A 13708-nucleotide genomic window follows, 5' to 3' on the forward strand; every position below is an offset into this window, starting at 1 on the left:
GACAAAGATGAGTATACCACTTTTAAGGGGTGTGAGTATTCTCCAAAAAGGTTGCTCCTCCACAGGAAGACACGCACACATACACAGTTGACATGTGCAGGATTCAAACTCCACTCTAGCTACATTATGATAGCACAGCACTTAACATTTACACAATGCACTATACCCATTACTAGGATTCCTCTTTTCCACAGGTATATTTGTAGGATGGTGACATCATGAGACTTGACAAAGATGAGTATACCACTTTTAAGGTAAGTGAGTAGTCTCCAAAAAGGTTGCTCCTCCCCAGGGAGACACACACACACACACACACACACACACACACACACACACACACACACACACACACACACACACACACACACACAGTTGGCAAGTGCGGTGTTCTTAATCGAAACTAAGTAGTTCTTTACACTTCAGCAAGCAATATGGAGTTACAGGATGCAATACAGACATTACTTGCTGACAGTCTGCACAAAGGTTTTTTTCACATTTGCTAACCACAGCAGGCTTATCATACCAGGTGTATTGTGAGTGTATTGTATGCGTAGGCCATGACCATATCATATATGGGTTGATGCACCACATGCTGGCACACACAGGGTCAGACCTTGAGTAGCATCTTACCTTCACCTACATGATACTGCAATATAACAGAAAGATGATAAACTTCAACAATTGGCTGAGCTTCTGGTGTCATTCAAAGGGGATCCAGTCTCTGTCTGCCTGTGATGACATGATAAACAAGCTTTGTTGCTTCGCTACAGATGGCTTGCATCTGTCACCCCTATGCTTCTGAATACTGGCCAAGGCTCTTGCTGTCCCCATATTACCTTTTTTTAGGCAAGGCTCTAGGCTATCAGCCCTGGGGCCTATACAAGCCCAGCCAAAAAGGTACACTGGCTTTTGCCACCCAAGAAATTTATTTTCCTGTGCCACTGTCAAGCAGAGACACAGAAGTGATCCCCAGGGTGAATTTCCTATTTCCCATCCAATCATTAAGATTTTTCTTGAAGAGTGCTAATGAGGAGCTTTGTTTGATATAGATAGGTAGTTTATTCTGGAGTATGTGAAGTCTCTGGGACGAGAATCTATCCCTCCGGCAATTTCTATTTATTGTGGTGACATGGTTTAGGTCCCTAGAGTGGGTAGGTTCATAGGTTCATATGTAAGTACTAGGCTATCTGCCCAAGGGCATTTATAAGCCTAGCCAGAATGCGTTGGCTTTCGCCTCCCTTTTAAATTCGTTTCCTGGGCCTCTGTCTAGCAGGGCCACTGAAGTGATCCCAGGGGTAAATTTACAATTTCCCATCCACTTGTCAAGATTCCTCTTGAAGAGAGTCTGAGAGGGGCTCTGCCTAACATCAACTGGGATTCTGTTCCAGAGCGAGGGAAGTCTCTGGGACAGGAATCTATCCCTCCAGCATGTCCTGTTTATTGCTTTGCTGAGGTTTAATTCACTGGATTGTGTGGCTCTAAGAGATTTGTTTTTTCTTGAGGTGGAGCATGTCCATTAATCAGGGTTGGACATGGCCTTATACATCAGGCATAGATCACCTCTGAGCAGGCAGTAAGCAACCAAGTAGAGCTGGAGTTTCTTTAGTCGAGTTGCATAGGGCATCTCTTTGAGAAGTACTTCTGTGGTCTTACCAGCTGTTGCATGTGCCAATTAAGGTACATACCAAATGGGGCATTGTACTCTATTATGGGCCTAATGAGTGATGAGTAGAGGGGCACAATGACCTCTCTTGATCTAGAGGTGAACCCTTTTGTGATTAGGTGGGCTACATAGAAGGAATATGTAACCACTTTGGCAATGTGATTATCAAAGGAGAGGTTACTATCTACCTGGGTCCCCAGGTCCCTAATTATATTTTCCGTACCTAGTGGATTACCACCTATGTGGTAATTCGTGGGCACTTTGTTTTTTCCAAAGGGGATGACTATGCATTTTTTGGCATTCAGCTTGAGGCCATGGTTTTGACACCAGGTATCTATCTCTGTAAGACCCTTCTGGAGGATGTCTGTGTCAGCCAGAGAGTCGATTATGGCCCCCAGTTTGCAGTCATCTGCGAACTTGGTCAGCCATAGTCCTCCCATGCTTGCCTGTACCTCAGCAAAGTATATACTGAACAGAAGGGGTCCCAGGACCGAGACCTGTGTGATGCCACTTGTGACTGGTTTAGAGTTGGACATGGCACATGCAACTCTGACCATGTGTGTTCTATCCGTGAGCCAGTTGGCCACCCATCTCGTGACATAGGGGTTAATGTTCAAGCTGGTAAGCTTATCTATGAGGCCAGAGTGGGGAATGGTGTCGAAGGCCTTAATGAGGTCCAGGTAGGCTGTGTGGACTACCTTCCCTTCATCTATGGCCTTGGTAACTGTTTCAAAGAAGTCAACTAGGGTTAGGAGGCAGGATCTGCCTTTAACAAAGCCGAATTGGGTAGGGTCCAGTGTCTGGAGCTTCCCAATGTCTCTGTTTATGAGTTCCATGATAATTCGCTCCATAGCTTTGCAGACCAGGCTGGTGAAGCTTATAGGGCGATAGTTCCCAGGTTCTGTTGTGGCACCACCTTTGTGGAGTGGGGTGACTGTTGCTGTACGCCATTCTTTGGTACATAGCCTGTGATAAGGCTGAGTCTGAACAGTGAATTTAGGTGAGGGTTTAGTTCCTTTTGGAGCTCGTGTAAGACGCAGCCTGGGACACCATCCGGTCCCATTGATGCTGTGTTCTTAGCTTTGGAGAGGGCTGTTTTTACCTGCATGTCCATGATATCTGGGGCTCTGCATTTTTCTGGGATGGACACAGGCCCTTTTGGGGGTGGGGGGGGTGAAGTTTGCACTAAACTTGTCCGCCAGGATGTTTGCAATGTCAGTTGGGTCAGTGTATTTTTTGCCATTTTGCAGTAGCTCAAAGCATATCTGAGAGTTGCCACCTAAATGTTTGATATAGCTAAAGAAGGCTTTGTGGTTATCTTTAGATTCCTTGGCAATTTTTCTTTAGAAAATGGCCTTGGATGATTTTATGAGTGATCGTAGTTTTGGAATTTTACTCTATCATGTAGTAGTTTCCTCCTTCTGTTGTATAGCTTATTTATGACCAAGGACCACCAGACTGGTTTCCTCTTTTTGGAGGAGTGAGTCTTGGTTTTACTCGGGATGGCTCGATCCATGCATCCCTGTAGATGCTCGTATAATGCACTTGTAAAGGATTCTGTGGATTGGATAGCATTATCCTGTAGCAAGTGGGCTTTGAAACTTTCCACTTCGGTCTTGAGAAGTGTGAAGTTTGCTTTTGAAAACGTTTTTCACAGTGGTTTCCTTGACTGGGGGTGTGGTCAGGATGTGGATGTCCAGTGTGATTACTTTATGATTTGATCTTACCAGCAAGGGGTTTACCTCTGGTGTGGAACACTGATCCCCCCATGTTGGTGATGATCAGGTCCAGTATGTTGTCACCTCTAGTGGGCATGGTGACCGGCTGTTCCAGGATGTTTGAGTTTATAAACTCTAGAAAGAATTGGGCAAAGGAGTTTGTACTTGAGAAGTTCTCTGAGTCAATGTTTGGGTAGTTGAAATCTCCTAATATCATGGTGTTTGGTAGGACCTTTATATTTTCCAGTGTTCTCAGGAATGCTGAGTGAGGGTCCTGAGACAAGGTAGGTAATCTGTAGCAGGCTACGATCTGATAAGCAGCTTTGCTCACTGTTAGTTGCACTTGAATGGTCTCCAAGGCCTCGTGCTGTGCCACTAACCTGGAGGTGTGGGTATCCTTTATGAAAATGGATACACCCACTCCTTTTGTATTTCGGTGCGGGTTTTGAGGCCAAAGCTCAGAGAGATTGGGATTTCTTTAAGTGGAGCATGTCCAACAGCTCTGTGTTTGACATAGCTTTGTATGTTAGGCAGAGATCACCTCTGAGTAGGCGATATGCGACAGAGTAAAGCTGGAGTGTTTTGAGATGGTCTGTATAGGGCATGTATTTGAGGCTGCTAATCCTCTTTGTGAGGTATTTCTGTGGACTTTCCAGTTGTTGTAGATGTCTTGTGAGGTACATACCAAAAGGAGCATTGTACTCTATAATGGATCTAATGAGTGATGAGTAGAGGGGAACAATGACCTCTTTTTTTCTGCATGAGAAACCTTTTGTGATGAGGTGTGCCACATCGAAGGATTTCCTGACTACTGTGGTGATGTGATTATCAAAGGAGAGTCTACTGACCACCTGTGTCCCAAAGTCTCTTATCACACTTTCAGTGTTAAGTATACTACTGCCTATGTTGTAGTTCATGGGTACAGAGTTTTTACCAAAGGGGATGACAATGCACTTTTTGGCTTTGAGCTTGAGGCCATGGCTTTGACACCAGGCATCTGTCTCAGTGAGGCCCTTTTGTAGGATGTCCACATCGTTAGTAGTTTCGATTATGGCTCCTAGTTTGCAGTCATCTGGGAACTTCATTAGCCAAAGACCTTTTGTGTTAGCCTGTACTTCAGGGAAGTAGATACCAAACAGGACAGAACACAGGACTGAACCCTGTGGTACTCCACTTGTCACTGGTCTGAAGTCGGACTTGGAGTCTGCTACTTTCACAATCTGGGTTCTGTCAGTGAGCCAGTTGGCAACCCATCTTGTGACATAGGGATTTATACCTAGTTTAGAGAGTTTATCTATAATTCCAGAGTGGGGGATTATGTCAAAAGACTTGGCAAGATCTAGATAGACTGTGTGAACCACCTTACCCTTGTCTACGGCTTTGATGACTGCTTCGAAGAAGTCTATCAGGTTTAGGAGACATGATCTGCCTCTTACAAACCTGAAATGGTTGTGGTCCAGAGTTTGGAGATTGCCAATGTCTTTGTTTATAAGTTCCATGATGATACATTCCATGGCCTTGCAGACCAGGCTCATCAGGCTATTGGAGCACTAGTTTCCAGGGTCTGTGGTGGCTCCCCCCTTGTGTAGTGGGATAACCATCGCTGTGTGCCATTCAGCAGGCACAAAGCCTGAGGTGAGGCTATGATTGAACATGGTACTTAGGTGTGGTGCCAGTTCATTCTGTAGTTTGTGTAGAACGCAGCCTGGGATGTTATCTGGTCCCATGGATGCTGTGTTCCTGGCTTTGGAGAGTGGTTTTCACCTGTGCAGCCATGATGACAGCAACTTTGCATTCTTCCAGTATAGAGATGGGCTCTTTCATGGGTGAGAGGGGGTAAAGTTAGCACTGATCCTATCTGCCAGGATGTTGACAATATCAGTTGGGTCTGTATATTTAGTGCCATTGTGCTGTAACTCAGAGCAGATCTGAGTGTTGCCATTGTGATTCTTGACATAACTATAGAATGCTTTGTGGTTGTCTTTAGACTCAGTGGCGATTTTGTTTTCATAACTAGCTTTGGAGGATTTTATCAGGCATCACAGCTTCTTACTGAGGCTGACCAGGGAGCTCCTCCACTCATGGGTTTTACCCTCTTTTGCAACAGTTTCTTCCTTCTGTTGTGCAGTTTGTTTATGGCAGAGGACCACCAGATTGGCTTCCTTTTCTTAGAGGATAGCGTCTTGGTTCTGTTTGGGATAGCACGATCCATGCACTCATGTAAGTGCTTATAAAGTGCAATATGTAGGATTTAGTAGTTGTGACTATATTGTCCATCTGCACAGGTGTCCTGAAGTTCACCACTTCTGTCTTAAGAATCATGAAGTTGTCTTTTGAGATATTTTTTAACATGGTTTCCTTAATGGGGTTGGGGGCAGAATGTGGATATGTAGGGTAATTAGCTTATGGTCATATCGGGCCAATGAAGCATTGACTTCAGGTGTGGAACACCGGTCACTCAGGACAAACCAAACCCCATAACCAACACAAATAACCACAAAGTGAGCTAAATGCTACTCATTGCCACAAGTCTCAGCCTCCAGATGTGCACACTCGAGGCACTTCTCAGTGTGGAGAATATTGATATCTGTGCAAGGCTCCAGAGAGCACATCAGCACTACCAGGATACTACTCATTCCATACCTTCTAGCATCTGAACCTGGATCATAGCACATAGGGTGGGGATGTATCCATATTCATCAAGGATACTTATACCTCTCTCTACATGCTCTCTACAAGATATGTACCCATAGAATGTTGCACAGCAACATTCTTCCCACTCCACAGGGGTGGGGACACAAAAAACCCTTGGCATTCACTCTATGAACCTGACGAGTCTGATCTGCAAGGCAATGGAGCCAATCATAATGGAAGTCAACAATAAAGACATTGGGAACCTTCACATAGTTGAGCACACCCAGTTTGGCTTTGTCAAATGCAGATCACACCTCCTGAACTGGGTGGATTTCTTTAAGACAGTTACCCAGGCTACAGATGATTGAAATGAGCTCCACACAGCCTACCTATACCTCACTAAGGCCTTTGACACCATTCCCCAGTCAGGTATCATAGATGAACTCACCAACCTGGGCATGAATCCATACATCACAAGATGGATTGCAAATTGGCTCACAGGTAGATCCCACAAATTAAGAGTTGCTGGCTACATGTCACACTCTACACCAGTAACAACTGGTGTCCCCCGGGGTTCAGTCTTGGGGTCTCTCCTGTTTGTATAGACTTCTCAAAAGTACATGCAAACACAGGAGGGTTGTGGTTGACTAAGTTTGCTGAGAACTGTAAAGTGTTTGCCATAATAGATTCCCCGGATGACACAAATATTCTCCAGAAGGGACTCTATGAGACAGATGTGTGGTGTCAGAATCATGGCCTCAAGCTCAATGTGGAAGAATTCATAGTAATCCCCTTTGGTGAAAACAAAGTACCCACAAACTACCACATAGGTGTTACCCCCTTAAAACTGACAAGGTAATAAGGGATCTGGGGACACAAGTAGATAGTCATTTTTCCTTTGGCAACCATGTTGCCAAAGTGATTTGGAAATCCTATGTGGCCCACCTAATCAACAAAAGGTTTGCATCAGGATCAAAAGAGGTAGTGGTGGCCCTCTACTCTTAAGTCATCAGACCCATCATTGAGTACAATGCACCATTTTGAATGTACTCAACTAAGGATATCCTGCAGCTGTAGAGACCACAGAGGTACCTCACCAAGAGGATTACTGGCCTCAAACAGTTGTGTTATGCAACACAACTGGTAAAACTAAATCTGTTCTTCGTTGCATACCACCTACTCAGAGGCACACTCTGCCTAACATACAGAGCCATGTCCAACACATAACTGTTGAACATGCTCCATCTACGGAAAACAAAATTGAGTCACACTACACACTCCAGGGATATGAACCTCATCACAACAATGAATACAACATGCTGGTGGGATAGAGTACCATCCCTGACACTTGCCTTACTGTGGAACAGAGTCCCAATATACATCAGTCAGAGCCCCTTGCTGACATTCGTCAATAGGAACCTTGATGAGTAGATGGGAAACAGACAATTCACGCCAGGCATCACATCAGCAGTCCCACTAGAAAGGGGCTTAGGGTACTGACTATTAGAACTAGGGCTTGGGAGACTACCTAATGGGGTGGTGAAACCTGCACAACTTGCCTAGGCTAATATATGCCTTTGTGAAGATATCTACTACATACCTATGAACCTATGTGACAGGTACATGTCTACAGATAGTAGATGTGTACTTCATTGTACAGTCATGTTGTACAGCAGGCACATGGACCACATACACTGCAATTCTTACAGATGCTGGTGGCTGTTATGTACAGTGGGTGAGATGTGCACCTCATGTCTTTTGTGCCATTGGGATGTGTGCTAGTTGGGACAGTCCTGGAAGGCTCCCTGTTATGGTCACTCTCTTACACACATCTCTGCCCATCCTTCTTTGGCTTATTATACTGTGTTCCCCCTATATATATATATATATATATATATATATATATATATATAGGTACATAGGTAGGCAATAGGCTATCTGCCTGAAGGCATAAATTAGTATGTCCAGAGTGTGCAGCTATCACCACACATGGGGTTAGTTCCCTAGGCCTCTGTGTAGTAGAGCTGATGAAGTAATCCATGGTGTGACAGTTCAGTTTCACATACACTCATCAAGGCGCCTCTGGAAGATTGTCAGTTAGGGACTCAGCTTAATGTAGGTTGGGAGCCTGTTCCAAAGCAAGGGAAGTCTGTGAGTTGGTAATACATGCCTCCAACATGTTCTATTTATTGTTGTGATGATGATATCCCTAGAGCATGTGGCACAGTGAGCTTGGGTTTACTTCAGATAGCACATGTACATCAGTTCTGCATTGGACATGGACCTGTCTGTTGGACAGAGATCGCCTGAGTAGACAGTATGCAACAGAGTACAGATTGAGTTAAATTCAGTCTTGTTGCATGGGGCAACTGTTTGAGGCCAGTAATCCTCTTGTTGAAGTACTTCAGTGGTCTTTCCAGCTGCTGAAGATGCCTAGTCAGATTCATCGCAAGTGTCCCGTGATACTCTCTGATGGGTCTGATGACTGATGAGTAAAGGGAACCTCCTTTGACCTACATGCAAAGACCTTGGAAATTTGTGGGAACACATATCATGATTTTCTAACCACTTTGTGAATGTGTTTCTGGAAGTAGAGATGACTATCCACATGTGTCCATAGATCCCTTATTATTACCTCCATATTTAGGGTGTTGGCACCTATGTGCTATTTGTATGACTGTAGCTCAAGGCCATAATTTTGACACCACATCTATCTGACTGAGACCCTTTTTAAGGATGTCTTTGTTGTCCCAACCATCGATTATGACAAGCTTTTTGCAGTCATCCACAAACTTTGCTAAACATAGCCCTCATGTGTTTGACTGTATTTCTGAAAAGTATACACCAGACAGGAGGGGTCCCAGGACTGAGCCATGAGGGACAGCAGTTGTTACCAGCTTGAACAGGAGACCACAATTCTTTCCTTGTGGGATCTATCTGTGCCCCAATTGGCAATCCATCAGATGACATACGTGTTTATGCACAGGTTGTTCATTTTGTGGATACGACATGTGTGCAGGATGTTGGAAAAGGGCTTTTCAAGGTCTATGTAGGCCATGTGCAGCTCATTTCATTATGTATTTCCTGGGTGACTGCCTTGAAAACTGTCTAGCAGGTTTAGGAACCATGATCTGCCCCTGACCAAACCACAATGGGTAGGGTTGGGTGTTTGTAAGCTCCCAATAGCTCTGTTTATGAGTTCCATAATGATGGACTCCATGGCCTTGCAGATCAGGCTTATTAGGCTTATAAGACTATAGTTCCCATGGTTTGTTGCGCACCGACACTTGTGGAGTGTGCCAAATGTTGCTGTAACCCATTCAACAGTTTCATATCCTGTACAGAGGGTGAGTCTCAACAGACTGTTCAGGTGCAGGGTCTGTTTGTTTTGGAGTTCACATATGACACAGCCAGGGAAACCATGTCATCCCATAGACACCATGTTTTTATGTTTGGATAGAGCTGTTTAACCATTGTATATGTGATTTCTGGGTTTTCACAATCTCCAGGTATGGTAATGGCCACTTTTGTCAGTGAGAGGGGGGGGGGTAAATATGTATGAACCTGTCTGACAAGATGTTGGCAATGTCAGTCATGTACATGTATTCATTTACACTTTGCACTGACTCAGAACATATATGAGTTTACATTGATATTTATGACATAGCGAAAGAAAGCTTCATGGTTCTCTATGGACTCTTTGGCAATATTTTTGCCAGAACATGGCTTGGATAATGTTAGGAGTGCTCACTGTTTCTTGATGATACTGATCGGAGATTTATTGATCTTCTTTGCATTTTAACTTTCATTGAACAACTTAAGTACTTGTAGTACATAGTTTGATTATGACAGGGGTCCAATATATTATATGGGTCTGTTTTCATATCATTGTGTGCACAAGGCAGGATTGGTGAATAGTGACAAGTGTCTGGAGTAATAACTGCAACTGCCAGTTATGTGTGGCCCACTGCTGTACTCAGACATGGCCTAAGTGTGTGAACATGCCCAGTATGACCTTTCAGTATGTTGCTGACTGAAATTTGTTAAATTTGTTTAAGTGTGTGAGCATGCCCACTATGGGCATATATACTATATGTGTGTGAAAAATCAAGTTGTTTTTTACTTCAGGGCTCACCTTGTGTTAGACATTGACAGGAAGCACGCTGTGCCTGCAGGGCTTCCATTAGTCAATTTGCATAGACTTATCAACATTTGTACATACAGGGGGGGCAGCTATTTTTTGTACATTTCTACCCTGGGGGCACACCTGATTGTTACTGTGGGTGCACATAGGATGAGGGGTACACCTGACACTTACACATTTGCTAGGCCTGCACTGCTATGTCAGGTACTCCATTTCAGTCTGTACTGTTGCTTATCATACTGGCTTGAGGCATACCACTGTACTACAGACCTTAGCTTCCAATTACATGCATATTAGTTTGTGACTTCATAGCCTACCCATCCCACATCACACTGCCTGGCCTGCTGTTATCTGTCTGCATAGGCCTGGGGGGAGGTTACTCATATGTTTCTTCAGAGGGCAGGATACAGCATTTGTTTGTGTTTGCGTTTGTCTACAATTGTCCTGCTGGCTGTGACTGTTAGGTATATGACCCCTCCCAACTGGTATGTGTGAGTAACTTAAGTTGTGTCTGTGCCAGTGAAATGCTGTCATGGTTTAGTGGTTCAGTACTGTGACTATAGTGCACAGTATCCTGAGTTAGAGCCCTGTCACTGCTTTTTATTTTCCTGCTGGGCAGAACTGACTGGTTAAGGAACAGTAAAACAGGTGTGAGTGTGTTTACCCGACTTTGCTCGACTTTGCCCGACTTTGCTAAACATTTCCCAACGTTGCCCAACTTTGCTCAACATTGCCAGACGTTGCCCGACATTGCGCTGGTTAGCACGGTGCACAGCTATGCCCAATTGTATTTAAATATGCTCAATACTGGTAAATTTTGCTTAGCAGTGCTTTATATTGCTTAAAATAGGGACTCATGCCTCAGGTGGTGCTTCAGGGCTGCCTATGTCGGATGCACATATTACACTCCCTATACATGTTTGAAAACAGGTAGTGTCAAGTTAGGCATCCCTTTTACTCTATGTGTGAGTCAGAGAGAGGTGTCATTTCCAGGGTTCCTACTGAGTCAGTGTATGTGCTATGCGTTGCCTCTTTGCCAAGGTCAGGGCATACTGGGCACGCCTCCTTCTGCCTACTGGGGCAGGCTCAGGTTGTTCCTCCTTCGAGTCACACTGTGCCTGTGCAGGCCTTGGCAATGGTGAGGGGCTGTTTGGCCCTGCCCCATGTTGTTCCTGCTGCAGCTTTTTCCACAGGATCATATTGTGTAGCATGGCACATGCCATGACAATTTAGGTACATGTAGTTGGTGAGTACTGCAAGGCTCCACCAGATGTGTCTAGGCACCGGAACCGTGACTTGAGCATCAGTTATGTTTCTTGTTTATGTGTGTGCCTCATTATGGAGTTCTTGTTCGGGTGTGTGTGCCTTCTGATGGGTGTCATCAGCCACGGCTCCAGTCCGTATCCAGAATCCCCCACTGGGTGGCCATCAGGGATGTCCCCATTGGCAAATCTCTGGTACAGCTGTGTCAGATGCCAGATGTGGGAATCGTGATAACTTCCAGGGCAGACAGCACACACATTCATTATTATGCCCTGGGCATCGCACATGACCTGGCAGTTGATGGTGGGGAAGCCCTTGCGGTTGATGTAGACCCTACCCCGCTCACCGGGTGGTGCTTTGATGTGTATTTGCGTGCAGTCTATTGCACCCACTACCTCAGGGTATTGTGCTATTTGGTGGAAAAGATGCATATTGCTGGCCAATGCCTCACGGGAATTGGGGAAATATACGTGCTCACCGACATGTGCTGACATGGCATCCAGGAACTGGTGCAGTACTCTGGATGCTGATGCCTGTGAAATCCCCATCATATCACCAGTTGGTCTCTGGAAGGTACCTGTAGCTAGTATTCTTAGGCCAACACATACCTTGGTATCCACTGCAATGGGTTCCCCTCTGTTGGTTCTCTTTGTGAGGCATTGCCGGCACAGCTCAACAATTTGCTGCAGGAGGTCTCTGTCCACACTATAGTACTCCACTATCTCCAGCTCATGTAGCCCCTGGTAGGTTACCCTGGGTCTGTACACTCTTCTCCTTCTCCTCACTGTGGATTGCTCAGCAGCATTCACAACAACACTACCCTCAGCACCTTGCACATGTTGGTTTATGATAGCAAGAGCAGCCCCTAACATTTTGTCTGACTTTAAAGTTTTTAAGCTTTCCCTCTTTGTATACTGCAGTGTTGCAGAGTTATTTGGAAAAAACAGGGAAGAATGATGTTTGCAGAGTTTAAAGTGTTTGGCTGGGCTGGGCTAGTCTGCTACCTGTGTAATTGACAGATTCTGATATATTTCACCTGACAGCTCTGCTAGTTTTCCTTGGTTAACTTCCTACTACTTCTTTTCCTTCCTTTTCCCTTTCTGTTTCCACACAGGGCAGCGCCGCGCAAACAAGCGCACACGTGCGCACATGCTGTGTGCACGTTTGCAAGAAATTTCAGATATATTCACAGCGTCTGCCTTTGGTTTCTGGTTTTCAAAAAGGACAACTGTAGACACGCCTCTTGCAATCCTGAGGAACTCAGGGCAAACACAAGACACTGTGCTTCAATAAGCTTACAGCCTTTCTGACACCCCCCGCATGATGCTACCTATATTCTACTCTACTACTTACCTACTCCTACACTTACACTCTTGGGACATGGCTCACATGCTGGGGAAAATTGGGATTCACTATCCTTATCCTCATTTGCATAGGATTGCCTACTAATGCATGGTCACATCTCAGTGGCCATGTTGTCTTCAGCCTGCCATTCACCTGCATGGCAGGATAAACTTTTTAGTGAAAATGGCTATTTTTGGCTATTTTTAATTTATTTTCTGTTTTTTTTTAAAGTGCCGCATGTTTGCACAGTGCTGCGCTACGCTTAAACATCAGACATCGGGGGGGGGGAGTTAGATTTTAATAATTTTAAACATTTATAAATGCCAATGGCCTTATATTTGGCCATTGGCATGCTTTTTCAACTGTATGCATCCTTTATTTGGAGCTGTCATAGCTCCGTTTAGCCATTTGCAAAATGGTACTCCGTTACCAACGGATTACATTTCTGCAGATAACACTAATCTTCCACGGACAGGTTAATGTTTCCTGGATTGCAAATTTACCTCATTTGCATAGCTTTCAGCAGCAAATGAGGTAATTTGCATACCATGACGCTGTCCGTGCAAGAGTAGCTCTCATGCACACCCCTGCTGGCTGTACCAGGATCGCACAGCAGACATATTGCCTCTGTGAGCTCCTACACTCTTCTTGGATTCTGTGCAAGCTTTCGTAAATCTGGCCCTGATACATTTAAAACAATAATCATATTACTGAACATTTATAGAGAAATGGCTGTCTTGCTGTTGTAGACGTTTGTTATTCAAACTCTTTACATTTCAACAATCTTGCTGCTGATCTTGGCAATGGTATATAACTGATTAAAGTGTATTAATAATTCAGTAGAGTTAGTATAAATACAGGCAAAAGGATGCATTATGAATTTAAATGTGGTGCACACAAACAGTAGGCAGTTAGTACTGATAATCTGACAAAAGAAACTCA

The sequence above is a fragment of the Protopterus annectens genome, chromosome 7.part0 (assembly GCF_019279795.1).
Source record: "Protopterus annectens isolate FY-2018-M chromosome 7.part0, PAN1.0, whole genome shotgun sequence".
In the NCBI taxonomy this organism is placed as follows: Eukaryota; Metazoa; Chordata; order Ceratodontiformes; family Protopteridae; genus Protopterus; species Protopterus annectens.